Source organism: Pinus tabuliformis, chromosome 2_1 (assembly GCF_031772625.1).
Source record: "Pinus tabuliformis cultivar Carrire ecotype Pingquan chromosome 2_1, CPIR1, whole genome shotgun sequence".
In the NCBI taxonomy this organism is placed as follows: Eukaryota; Viridiplantae; Streptophyta; class Pinopsida; order Pinales; family Pinaceae; genus Pinus; species Pinus tabuliformis.
This window is the reverse complement of record NC_142299.1, coordinates 529223739-529237181: the sequence shown is the minus strand read 5'-3', so window position 1 is coordinate 529237181 and position 13443 is coordinate 529223739.

Sequence of the window (13443 nt, the reverse complement as noted above, 5' to 3'; positions counted from 1 at the left end):
AACATGCATTGAATCATATGTGACATTGTTTTGTAAATTAATGCAGTAAAGACCATTAGACAAAATACCATTCCCAACATAATCAGATTTATAGAATAGACTGAAAGATTTTTCTGAAAAGTTTAAGGAATATCCAAAAGGTACAAGCCTTGAAACTGAAATCAAGTTTCTAGAAAAACTTGGAACATAAAAGGTCTTTTCTAACTCCAAAACAAAACCACTACTTAAAATTAAATAACATGTTCCTATAGCTTCCACATGCAAGCCCATCTTGTTTCCTGATAAGATGCTTTGCTCACTTCCCACTGGCTTCCTTAGGTTTTGCAAACCCTGCAAGGAATTCGAAATGTGAATTGTTGATCCAGAATCAATCCACCATGTGTTAATATTAACGTCAACCATATTAGATTCATAACAAACAAACGAGAGTAAATTACCTTTGTCTTCAAGCCGAACTGAAATTTGGCGCATTCCTTCTTCATGTGTCCCTTCTTCTTACATAAAAAACACTTGGAAACCTTCTTGATATCGGCTTGGGGAGGTACTTTACCTTTCCATTTCCGATTGGCTTGAGATTTGCCCTTTCCACGCGTTGCCAGCATTGCACTCTCTCCCAGTTCCATCACCAGTCTCTCTTCCTCTTGAACACACATGGTCATGAGTTCATTAATTGACCATTTATCCTTATGTGTGTTGTATGAGATTTTGAAAGGTCCATATTGGTGCGGAAGGGTGTTTAGGATGTAGTGCACTAGGAAGGACTCCGATATTTCAACCTCGAGTTTCTTCAATTGAGCCACAGTGTCCCTCATCTGCATGATGTGCTCGCGCACACCTTTCACACTGGTGAGCCTTAGGGATGAGAACTTCATGATTAGGGTGTTTGCTAGTGCCTTTTCTGAAGAGACGAATTGTTCATCAATGGCCTTCAACAAGTCTCAGACCTTATCATGCTGATCAACGGAACCTCGAATACCAGCTGAAATTTCAGTCTTAATGAACATCATGCTTAGACGATTGGATCGCTCCCATCGTTCATAAAGCGTGATGTCCGCTGCAGTGCTGGTATTAGTGAGTGTCGATGGTTCATCTTTCCTGATAGCATAATCTATGTCCATCCACCCTAAATGAAGGAGAATTCTCTCCTTCCAAATCTTGTAGTTATCTCCCTTAAGTTCGGGAATGTCACAACGAATTTCAGAGAAATTTGCAGGTTGTACTATTGCATCAAAATAAAGAATCACATGCTTATGTTAACATTGAGGCTTAATAAACTTTCATGTTTTACCAATGTAAATCATGCTAAAAAGAATTGAATCAAATGACATAAAAATTACCTGTGGGCTAAATTTTTAATTCAAACAGATTCAATAAAACTTTATGATAAAACTTATTAATTCATAACTCCTGTGGGTAGGTTATGAAATTTTATCCTAATTAATTACATAAATATAATAAAGATTCTTGTGGGATAAAATTCATTATATTCAGTGTAAATCATGCTAAAAAAGAATTGAATCAAATGACATAAAAATTGCCTGTGGGCTAAATTTTTAATTCAAACAGATTCAATAAAACTTTATGATAAAAATTATTAATTCATAACTCCTGTGGGTAGGTTATGAAATTTTATCCTAATTAATTACATAAATATAATAAAGATTCCTGTGGGATAAAATTCATTATATTCAGTGTAAATCATGCTAAAAAAGAATTGAATCAAATGACATAAAAATTGCCTGTGGGCTAAATTTTTAATTCAAACATATTCAATAAAACTTTATGATAAAACTTATTAATTTATAACTCCTGTGGGTAGGTTATGAAATTTTATCCTAATTAATTACATAAATATAATAAAGATTCCTGTGGGATAAAATTCATTATATTCAGTGTAAATCATGCTAAAAAAGAATTGAATCAAATGACATAAAAATTGCCTGTGGGCTAAATTTTTAATTCAAACAGATTCAATAAAACTTTATGATAAAACTTATTAATTCATAACTCCTGTGGGTAGGTTATGAAATTTTATCCTAATTAATTACATAAATATAATAAAGATTCCTGTGGGATAAAATTTATTATATTCAGTGTAATTAATTACAATTTAATGTCTAAACAATTTTTATGTGATCTTATCAAACAAAATATATAATTTTATTTAATTAAAGATGTTGTGGCTATTCTCTAATTAATTAAAATTATATGGATCACTAGACATTATTTTGCTGCATAAACAAAACTTAACCAGAGAGAAAAATAATGTTTACTGAAAGGAGTAAGTCAAAATGACATTTTAATAAACTCCATATAACTGTAATAATTTTCCAGCAAAATCAAAATTAAGGTTAAAGCAGTCAGCATTACTGAAAATGACTACAAATTGATTGTTCAATTTATAAACTAAACCCGGAGATTGACTGAAGCAGCATTGATCTACTTTGCATTTGCATAGCAAATGTAGTTCGAAGGCTAGCTGGCTTGACTTCAGGCTCCGTCCTTAAGTTTATAAAGAAACAAAAATTGACCAGCAAACAAGCTATTTTGCTCACAAGATAAATAAAATTAAAATCAAATTTTCATTCCTTAGTCTAACTGTCCCATAATTTATTTAAGACTAATTCTTAAATTAATTACAAAATGGGCTCTAAACAATTTGTAAATTATTTCTTTAAATAATTTGCAAACAAAAATTGCAAATTTGAAATATTCAAAACAAAAGACTAAACCATTTCAAATATTGAAATATTCAAATATTTAAGAATGTTTGCAGAGTTAATGTATAGGGATATGATGACTAACATACCCACATCGTTGTTTATGCTTATCTCTCCAATCAAACTAAGTTAAGAATTTAATCAATGACTTTAAATACAATGATCGATTAACTCAAAATGCTTGTTAAGAGTCTGTCTTTTGAGTTGCACATCTAGGATGTGCCCACGATTTCTCTTTACAATTGACTATTTCTCCTCTCACAGTAAATATAAAACAATAGCCATTTATATGAAGAAATTGCGTAAAAATGGCGGTTTGTCTATCGTTTCTCTTTAAAAATGACCATTTCTTGATTCTTCCCAAGTATATAATCATAATCGAACTTATGAAAACACATAATTACTCAAGTATAAAAAGATTTTAATAAAACATAAAACTAGATCATGCGAGAGAATGGGACTAATAAATACAAAATGCATATTCATTCAGTTTAGCGGGATTCATGCATCATTAAACGTTGATTCTGTTGCCTCCTACAATATCATGAATTGATAAGCACTAACTTCATTAAGTTTATTAGTTTAATTACCATATTATTGTTGTTTGTTTGAGGTGCAATGTATTGATTGCAAATCCCGTTACCATGAGATCTAATCAACAATTTTATTGCAGGTAAGTGAATCCTGGTAAAAGGCATGCACCCATATCGACAACCGTGCAACAAAAGCATTACTCTGTTCCACGAAACAGAGGCACTGGATCAAGACGAGATAGGTTCTGCTAGAGAACTCAGATTGAAAGGAACGAAAATCTAGTTTGAAATCCACACCAAACTCAATGCCAAGTGTAATGAATTTCTTTTGCCGATTGGTAAAATCTCTTTACGCATTGGCCAAACATGCCTATGCACATAATACACAATGCAGTATTTTTACAGTAAGCTTTATTTTCCTTTATTTAAAATCTGTCATTTCCATATGCCCATTAACATAGTTATCCATTATGTTATCAAATTTTATATTATTTCAAAATTTACGCACAAATAAAACATATATATATGTATTTATTAACAAATACTGAAAAATTACAGGTAAAAGAAACCGAAAACAATTCTGTATGATACGCAAATGCCTATCCCACCAGGAAGCAGACTTACTTATATTACTAGAGGCTTGTAAGCAGAACCGAATTTTCTTCTTTAAGGGCACAAAGATCAAATAATCACAAACACTATATTCCTTTTATACCCATGAATGCTAAATATATACAAACGCTGCTTTTGATCTTGAAAATTCAAAATAAAAAATCATAGAAATCTGAGATCCAATCATATAGGCTAAACACTGCATTATTTGATCAAGCAAACCCCATCAAGAAATAACTCCATACATGCTGACATTTAAAACTATAAAACACCAGAAAACCGATAGTCGTTCTGTTCACGTCATTTTCAGCTCAAATTTGAGGTCTTTCTGTGCGGATTCGGTCACAAATGACGGAGAAGGAGAGAGGAAATCATGTTACGCTATTTTACTGAATAAGATTACTCTATAATCTAGATCCGGGTCACCCATATTACTGAAATCCCCACATCGTCGAGCCTAATATTCTATAAAGAAACCCAGAATCAGATCCTCGCAGAATCCTTCCCTAAAACGTTAGAAGATGGCTTAAGCTGAATCACTCTCAGAAAATAAACCAAAAATAACACCACTCACATCTAAAACCTCACGAATGCCATGCATAACCCAATCATATAATACACTAATGGCCGCCACCAATAAAATCGAGAAACTGAAAATATAGCAAGCCCTATTGAAATTTCGATCGAGAAAGGAAATTACGAATCGAAAAGTGTGAAGCAAAAACAGGGTACTCTTTGAAGCCATTATTTATAAGTAAATCTCACACCAAGACAGAGGTAAAATTTCGCTCTGATACCAAATGTTAGAAATTCTACAATTTCAGCAACGATTCTGCATGTGGAATAAACTCAAAGAATCATTAAATCTTAATGCCCAGGGATACGAGTTACCTCCAGCCATTGGTGATGTTTTGATGGAGGCCACAGTCCACTTGCTTCTTCTTCAGCACTCCAGCTTCTATCCAAGCAAAAAGAAAAGAACACAAAATTCTGAAGGCACTTCCAAGCTCTGCTATCTCAGCTAGATGGTGTAAAACTGAAGGGGATTGAGAGATGAGCTTGGGGACCAAACAGATGAACATATAGCTAAGCTTCCATCAAGCTTCTAATAGCTATGTGTTAGATGTCCACAAATCAAGGCAGAGAACTCGAATCAAAGTGATGGACCACTATAGTAGCTCCTAATAATAAATTTAGTAATTGCAGTTTATTTTCTTAACTTAAGGAAACTACTGCAGTTGGTTTCCATAAGTTAAGGAAAGACTGCAATTCCATAATTATAGGCAGCAATTGTGCAAAACTTAATGGAGCTAACATTTCCATCTCTCCAAGTCAGAATATTCAATCCTACCGCACCACCTGCAAAGACCAAAGTGATCTAAGTTGCACTGCTGCAAGTTAATATTAAATGCAATATTGCATCTAGTTAATGGTTTCGCCACTAAAATATTGCATCTGGTTAATGGTATCTAGTTTCAAATATTCTCGTCTATTATTGTTTTTCCACATGAAAACCCCAGACTTCGTCACGGCGTAAGCAAGCTGGCATACTGTTGGAGATCCCTGGTATCCTTGTGCATACTCTTGGCAGCCTTCTTCCTGGCCAGCACAAATACGACAGCATCCATACCATCCTCATTCATATAAATCTCGATATTCACCTCATCCTTGCAAGGCACAATAGAATTATACATCCTCGAGATTAGACCATGCCTGCTCTCGAGTTCCATGGTCCCCAACAAGCCCTTGCAATATCGGCGCCCGCTGGCATAAAGCTTGAAGACATTCTGTCCTTCTCTCAGCAGCAAGGAGTATCGTTTCCGTCCCCGGTACCTAATAGACTAAAATTTTTCTCAAAGATCCCGTCCTTCGAATCTGCTCGTTTTGCCGTCGGCCCACGAAGTAATTGACGGCAAAAGCGATCAAAAAAGTGATGCAAAAGAACTCTAGGCGGTAAGACTGAGGGCCTGCGGGGATTAGAGTTTTTGCATAATAATGCCAATTTCAATGGATAGCATAATTCGGAGGTGAAAAGAAAGTAACTCAAACGATATTTGGAAAAAACAGTCAAAGTGCCAAATGATACTTCAAATCGATGGTTGAAAGTGTTTGGCTTAATCGAATGGGAATAGAATAAAAGTATAGACAATGGTTGATGTATAGAAAAGCGTATCGGCCTAATTACTCTTAACGTGTCTATCATTTTTCCGTTGTGGAATATTCAGTCCCCATAATTATCCAAACAGATGTTTATGCGTAGTTGGTATTTCTCAGTCAAACCTAACCTCTAGTATATATACATGTCTGTTATTCACATCCTCAGGGTGCTCTGCCTCTTATCGAACTAAATATTTTTCCCAGTTAACGAGAACAGACAGTGATTTCTGTGGTCACATATCGACCAAGTATGTTTTCTACATATTTCTATTTTATTTTTATATATATTTTATGTTATTCTTACATAAAAACAAAAGTATATGGTGACAAACCTGCAAGAGCAATGATATTACCATCATTTAACTTTTTTTAATATTTTAAAAAATTTAAATTAGAGAATATATATGCATAAAAAAATGAATTCACTATCTATTCTCTAAAGTTTTGATCGGTACACAATCTCTAGTCCTGTTTATTGCCAATCTAATATATAAACCATTAGTTTTTTTTAAAATAAAATTTAATAGGTATAAACTTAAATCCAAAAGAAAATTTGATATATTAAACTCTTAATTTAATTAGTTGTAGATAAAAGTTTTCATGTAGCAAAAATTCATTTAATTTAATTAGTGGTAGATAAAAGTTTTCATTTAGCAAAAATTCATGAATAACGTTTTATTAGGTTAATTTTTTATATAATTTTTAATATTATATTAATTTAAAATTATACTTTAATTTAAATATATATTTAATATATATAAATTTTAAAATTATTATTATTATTTGAAATTATCAATTTTTTTTTTAATTAAAACAATTGGGAGGTGAAGGCTTTTTCTTGAAAAAGTTTGTTGCATTGCCTTTGTAACATACCCTAAACTTACAAGTAAAAGCAGGGAGTTAGATTTTTTTACACAAATTACCTCCAAGTAATTATCCAAATCACAACTCCACATTCCTCATTATTAGATATAATGTTCATTAGTACATAAAGTAAATTTCAATAGGCCTTTGTCAATTGCATAACCATTGTCAACCACTACGGTAGTACATTCATAAATTGTTAATGATGAACCTTGCATCCATTTCAAGATTCTCTTAACCATATTAATTAATCACATACTTGACATTATGATTATCACATCAAATAAGGAATCAACATCATCAAGGATTTAACACCATCAATTCAACTAACATAAATTGTTAATGATGAACCTTGCATCCATTTCAAGATTGTCTTAACCATATTAATTAATCACATACTTGAAATTATGATTATCACATCAAATAAGGAATCAAGATCATCAAGGATTCAAAACCATCAATTCAACACCATCAATCTGACACAATAAGTAATCACATCATTGAACAACGATATACCCTAGAAACCTTGTAGGGTGAAAACCAACAAAGGTTTAATCTTATTATTAAACGGTCGTGAGGGTTTTCATCCCACACTCAATGGCTTATAAGGGATTCCATCCCTTATCCATTGCTATAAAATATTACAATGAAATATCATTACAATGTCATATAACTGGCTAAAGCTATTACATTTTCCATGAAACTCTTTACCTACATACCGCAAATCATACTCCTAAGCATGGCCCATTAGTTCTCAACCTACCACAATGTTAAACACCATTTTTCTTTGGCACAAACCGCTATCGTTTCCTGTCTTTGTTGTCGTCAACAAGCTTTGGCAACAAGATTAGTTACAATATTAATCAATCATAAATCAGTGTCTAAAAGTGATCTTTCAACATCTACTCATGTGCATGAGCTGTAAATATATATTACCACATGTTTCTTCTAAGAATGTTGTGCACAAACAATTATAAAGCATGTCTTAATAGATATCGGTTCATTTATTCAAGTAAATACTTGTTTTACTTTCCACAATTCTTATTCACACTAATGCATATTTCTCTTCAAAAGATCTAACCCAATACATGCTTCTTCAAACAATGTTGTGCAATTATCAAGCATATGTCATGTTGTGCACAAACAATTATCAAGCATGTCTTAATAGATACGGGTTCATTTATTCAAGTAAATACTTGTTTTACTTTCCACAATTCTTATTCACACTAATACATATTTCTCTTCAAAAGATCTAACCCAATAGGTCTACAAATCCATGTTCCTCTTTACAATATACAACACAATAATTATATTTTCATACATGTAATAAACTATTGTTTCTATGCTTTTGCATGTGTTCTTTTCACATAGTTATTTTTCAAGAACCCATCATGGTTTCTCTATCATTTATGTACAAAGCAGTGACGCATTTGTTTCCATGAAAGTATCATAATAAGGTCCTCATGCATTTATTTCAACATGGTATTATAATCAACCTTTCTTTTGCGAATAAGAACTAAGATAATAATAACAGTAACCGTTTATACATTTAACCATGCAATGAATCAAACTACCCAATATGCAACAACCAAATCCTTTTCCTTTTTACTCACTAAGACATGTAACTTTTGCGAACTCTTGCAAAGGGATTAACACCATTACCTTATCTTTCATGCATAAAAAATATATCCTTTCTGAAGAAGGTTCCTATGACTTATCTATGTGCATTTTATCTATGCATAGTTTATTATATTTAGAACTCATAACTAAGTATTGTTTTTCAATAGAACTCTCTACCCATGAGAATATTTCACAAATTAACCTCTTTAATTACTCAACAAAACATGTAACTTTTGCAAACTCTTGCAAAGGGATTAACACCATTAACTTATCTTTCATGCATAAAAAGATAGATATATCATTTCCGAAGAAGGTTCCTATGCATGAAAAAAGATAGATATATCCTTTCGGAAGAAGGTTCCTATGACTTATCTCTGTGTATTTTATCTATGCATAGTTTGTTATATTTTCTCATAACTAAGTATTGTTTTTTCAAGAGAACTCTCTACCCATGAAAATATTTCACAAATTGACCTCTTTAATCTATATTCATTTCTAGGAAAAAGACTACGAAATCTCTCTTTAAGAAAAAAGAATTCATCCTATCTTTTCTTCATCCTATCTTTTCTTACATAAACATTTATGCATATTATATAAAGACAATAAATGTTACTTATCTTTTAATGTTGCAAATATTAATAATAACCATTTTCCTAAAGAATAGTAATAACAACCTTCATGTAGTAATATATTTTCTCTACCAAGAAAATATATATAATAATCAATATTTATCTACATATTTTCTTTAAGAGAGGAATATTTAACCTTATTCTACATGTAATAATATATTGAATTACTCATACTAAGGTTATTTAAGTAAAACCTTTTTTAAGTTATTCAAATAAAAACCCTATTTTATTTACCAAGAAGAACCAAGAAAATATAAAACAACAATCTCCCCAAAAACTTGAGATGTCTTATACATCTCTTCTCAAGAGGATGTCTTGTCTTGGGTACTTAGCAAGAATCCTTTTGAAATTTATTCCAAAAAAAATAATAAAACTACTTAAGTTTTAACACTCTCAAGAAAATCAAAAATTTATTCCAAAAAAAATAATAAAACTACTTAAGTTTTAACACTCTCAAGAAAATCACGAAACTACTTAGCTTTTAGTGTGCATAAACTAAACAACAAATATTTTCAAAAGGACTATATTTCTGTCATATTTTAATGCAGTGAGACTTTGCAATACCTAGCAATCATAACCAACTATACTTTGTGCACCAAAATAAAGAATTTACTTTGAAGAACATGGACAAGATTAACCAAATCTTTCTGTGCACATAAACAAAAATATATTTCAAGGGGTTTACTCATCTTTTTCAGTTGCACCACCACAATCTATCCAAAGAAAAACACGAATCATGCAGGGGGCTCTCACAGTAATCCAATGCGGATAGGCTCCTACCCATAGATCATTGGTTGAATATGGCTGTTCTAAACAAAAGTCGTTGCTCCTTTAATCACACTACAGTCAAGTATATGTTGACAGCAATCGTGAGTCATGCATGCGATTGGCAGATTCTTCAAAATTCCAGTGTCTGTAAAATTTGATAATAAGCTGCTCACGATCTTCTGCCAATCTTCAAAATTCCAGTATCTGTAAAATTTGATAATAAGCTGTTCACGATCTTCAAATCAGGAATCTGTCACTTATTTCAGTCGGTGGTGATCACTTTCACATTATTGCTGTGCTTCCACCGCTCCACAATAATATATGACTCACTCTCATAATCAATGGCGGCTCTTAAGATGTAACCCCAGCTCCTTCCAACTCGCTGCTAATCTGACGGTTCTCTCCTTTCTTGATCTCATCCTTCTCAAGAATTAGTTAATTCATAACTTATTTCATAGCTCACTGATTTTACGTTGAGTTCTTTACGATAGGGATATTACAGGCTATTTGGTGACGGATATCCTCGCTGTTTTGGGTTGCGCTTAGAAGGTTTTTTTGTGTAGCACGCTCGTTTTAAAGGGTGTACTGGTGCTAGTCTTCACACAAATATCTTGAGATGTTTAATGCACCCGTGTTGGAGATCTTTTATATTTATCTGCTATTGCTTCCTGCACAGTGTATACCTCTATTTAATTGTTATTTTATCATATGGATTTAAATATATAATATATTAAAATATTTAATTGTTAATTTATCATATGGATGTAAATATATAATATATTAAAATATTTTAACATTAAGATATTAAATTGGTTCATGAACATTTATGCACTATATTATATTTTGTGTTTAGATAGGGATTGGATATATATTATTTACTATATACATTCATATGATGCTCATTTGATTTTGTACCATAATTGTAGATTTTTTTAATGATTTTTAATTAAAATTTCCATTTCATGTTATTAAAGTATTATAAAATTTAATGTTTATGATATATTTTAATTTATTTGTGTATTTATATGGAATTTAGAAATTCATCATCATTTATTATTATTAATAATAAATATATTAAAAATTGTTATTTTTATTATCACTATCAAAAGACCATTTTTTTTAATATAGGTGAGATTTAGATATTTTTTCAGTCATGTCTATGCTATTATTATTATTTTTTTTTAAATTTAAGTAATATAATAAAAATATTTATTTTAAGTATAACTATTAAATCAATTTGTTTATATGATTAATTAATAGTTGTATTTATTTTTTTTCTTCAAAATTTATAAAAATGACTTTTTAATATAATATTTATTTAAAAAAATAACCGTTTTAGTTAAGAATAGTATATTTTTCTCCAAATCATAAATCTCTAATACCAATGTAGAACCAAAATATTAAAAAATTATGAACATGGAAACAATTAGGGAATTGAAAAAAATTAAAATTCAAAAACATGGAACAAAATTTGATTTTCATGAAAAAAAGGGAGGATTATCATATTATTTATTTGCTCTTGTGTGTGAGATTTGAGATTTAGAATCAGTGAATATAAAATTGAAAATAAGAATATTATCATTATGGAAATGAAATATAAATTTTTACAATGAATTTTTTTCTTATAAATTATCATTAATCTAGGGAAAAGCTTTTGTTGCATGTGACTTCTATTATCTTACACAAATCATGATATATTTCACACATCATTTAAATAAATGATTCATTTCATTGTATTCCACTTCTATTATCTTACACAAATCATGATATATCTCACATATCATTTAAATAAATAATTCATGTGTAATAACTATTTTTTTTTTTTTTATTATTTAACAATAAAATATATTTATATTGGTGTATAAATTGACTTATAACTTTATTTATCAAATCAAAATACATTTCTTAAACATAGGTTTTGATTTAACTAACATGTTATTCCCTATCATTAAAACAGATTGAATTATATTTCTCGAATATCAATAGAGATATAGTTCTATAAATTGACCAAATAAAAAGTAATAAAATTAAATAGTTTATTAATCAAATAGTAAATTAAATTAACTTATATTTTACATCTTCAACATTCGTGATGATTAGTTTTCCTTGAGAATCTTCCGTAGAATAATGGTTGAAAGCACTTCTAGCAAGCACCTTAGGAGAGAGATATATAAAGTCAACTAGACAAATAAGGAGGTCTTATGTATCAAAAATATCAAAAAGGGTGTCCTTAGCCTCATTTTCCTAATCTTTTGGGAGCTAAAGTATGTTTAACAATGTTTAGGTAAATGTCAAGTCTCACTAGCACAATTGATTGAGGATGGGCCTCATTAGCAAGGAAGCCTAGGATCAAACCTCACAGAGCTTGTTCTGCCCGTGCTAGGAAGAGGTGACACACTAAAATCGAGTGAGCTTAGGACTAGTGTGGCCCAGGCCGAGTGTGATCCTCGAATGAATTTGATAGCTTAGATGCCCTTGGGTTGCAGTTTCTCAAGCCACAGGTCAAGCCTAAAGGATCACAAACAACTTAACAAAAAAAAAACAATGTTAAGGTAAATGTGTTCTTGCTTCTTGAAAACACCATCAAGTTTAGAGTTGCCTTTCTCTTTCCATTCCTTTGTCTACTAAGTTTCCATGGTAAGTTTGAATTGAATTTCCCTAAGGACCACTGAGCAACCTTAAATACTTGATGTGAATCCCTTAAAGAGATCATGTGTAAAATATAAAAGAATGGATAGATTAATGTCTCTAGGCCATTAAAATGGAAGAAAATTTCACATGGGCAATAATCAACGGCTTCAATTCATTATAAATAGATACCTGCAAACAAGAGCTAGAGAAATAGTCCACAAGAGATTACTATATTTGATCTAAGAGATAAAGAAATCACAAGATGAAGTTGAATTTGATCCAAAATAATAGATAATATATGGAGAAGATAAAAACGACTTCCTCGATTTATTAATGAATCCAGGAGGCCTTCTTATAGGCTTACAAATTCTCTAATTCTAAAACCCTAATCTACGTATGTATGTCACTGAAAGTTACAAAACAATATAAAATGGATATGCACAAACTCCAGGATAGAAAGAGATGTATTGCTATGTAACACACACAATTAAATAATAAAATAATTCAGATGCAACTAGAAGGTTGACCCCCCAAGGGGTTAGCACAATTCAAGCATTCGGTTTTCCTAGTTGATTTGGTTGGTTAGTTGAAGGTTGGCCCTCTATGGGGGTAGCATCCCTTAAATTTTGTGTTTCCTAGTTAAGTTGGTTAGTGGGATTCATCAGGGGAACCATGCCTCTTAATATCTAGGCTTGTTGGCTTGCTTACTAGCTTTTTGGGTTGGATGTGTGACTAAGCACTGCTTGGGTACTATGCTAGTGGGGAATGTCTTTTATCCTCATGATTCATCCTAGTTTAAGTGTAAAGCATCCTCACTTTCCTCTTGATTTTGAAATGATGTTAGGCAAAGGGGATGAAAGTTGCAATGTATGAGGAAACTATCATTGAGTTGATTGGTTGTGATGTTAA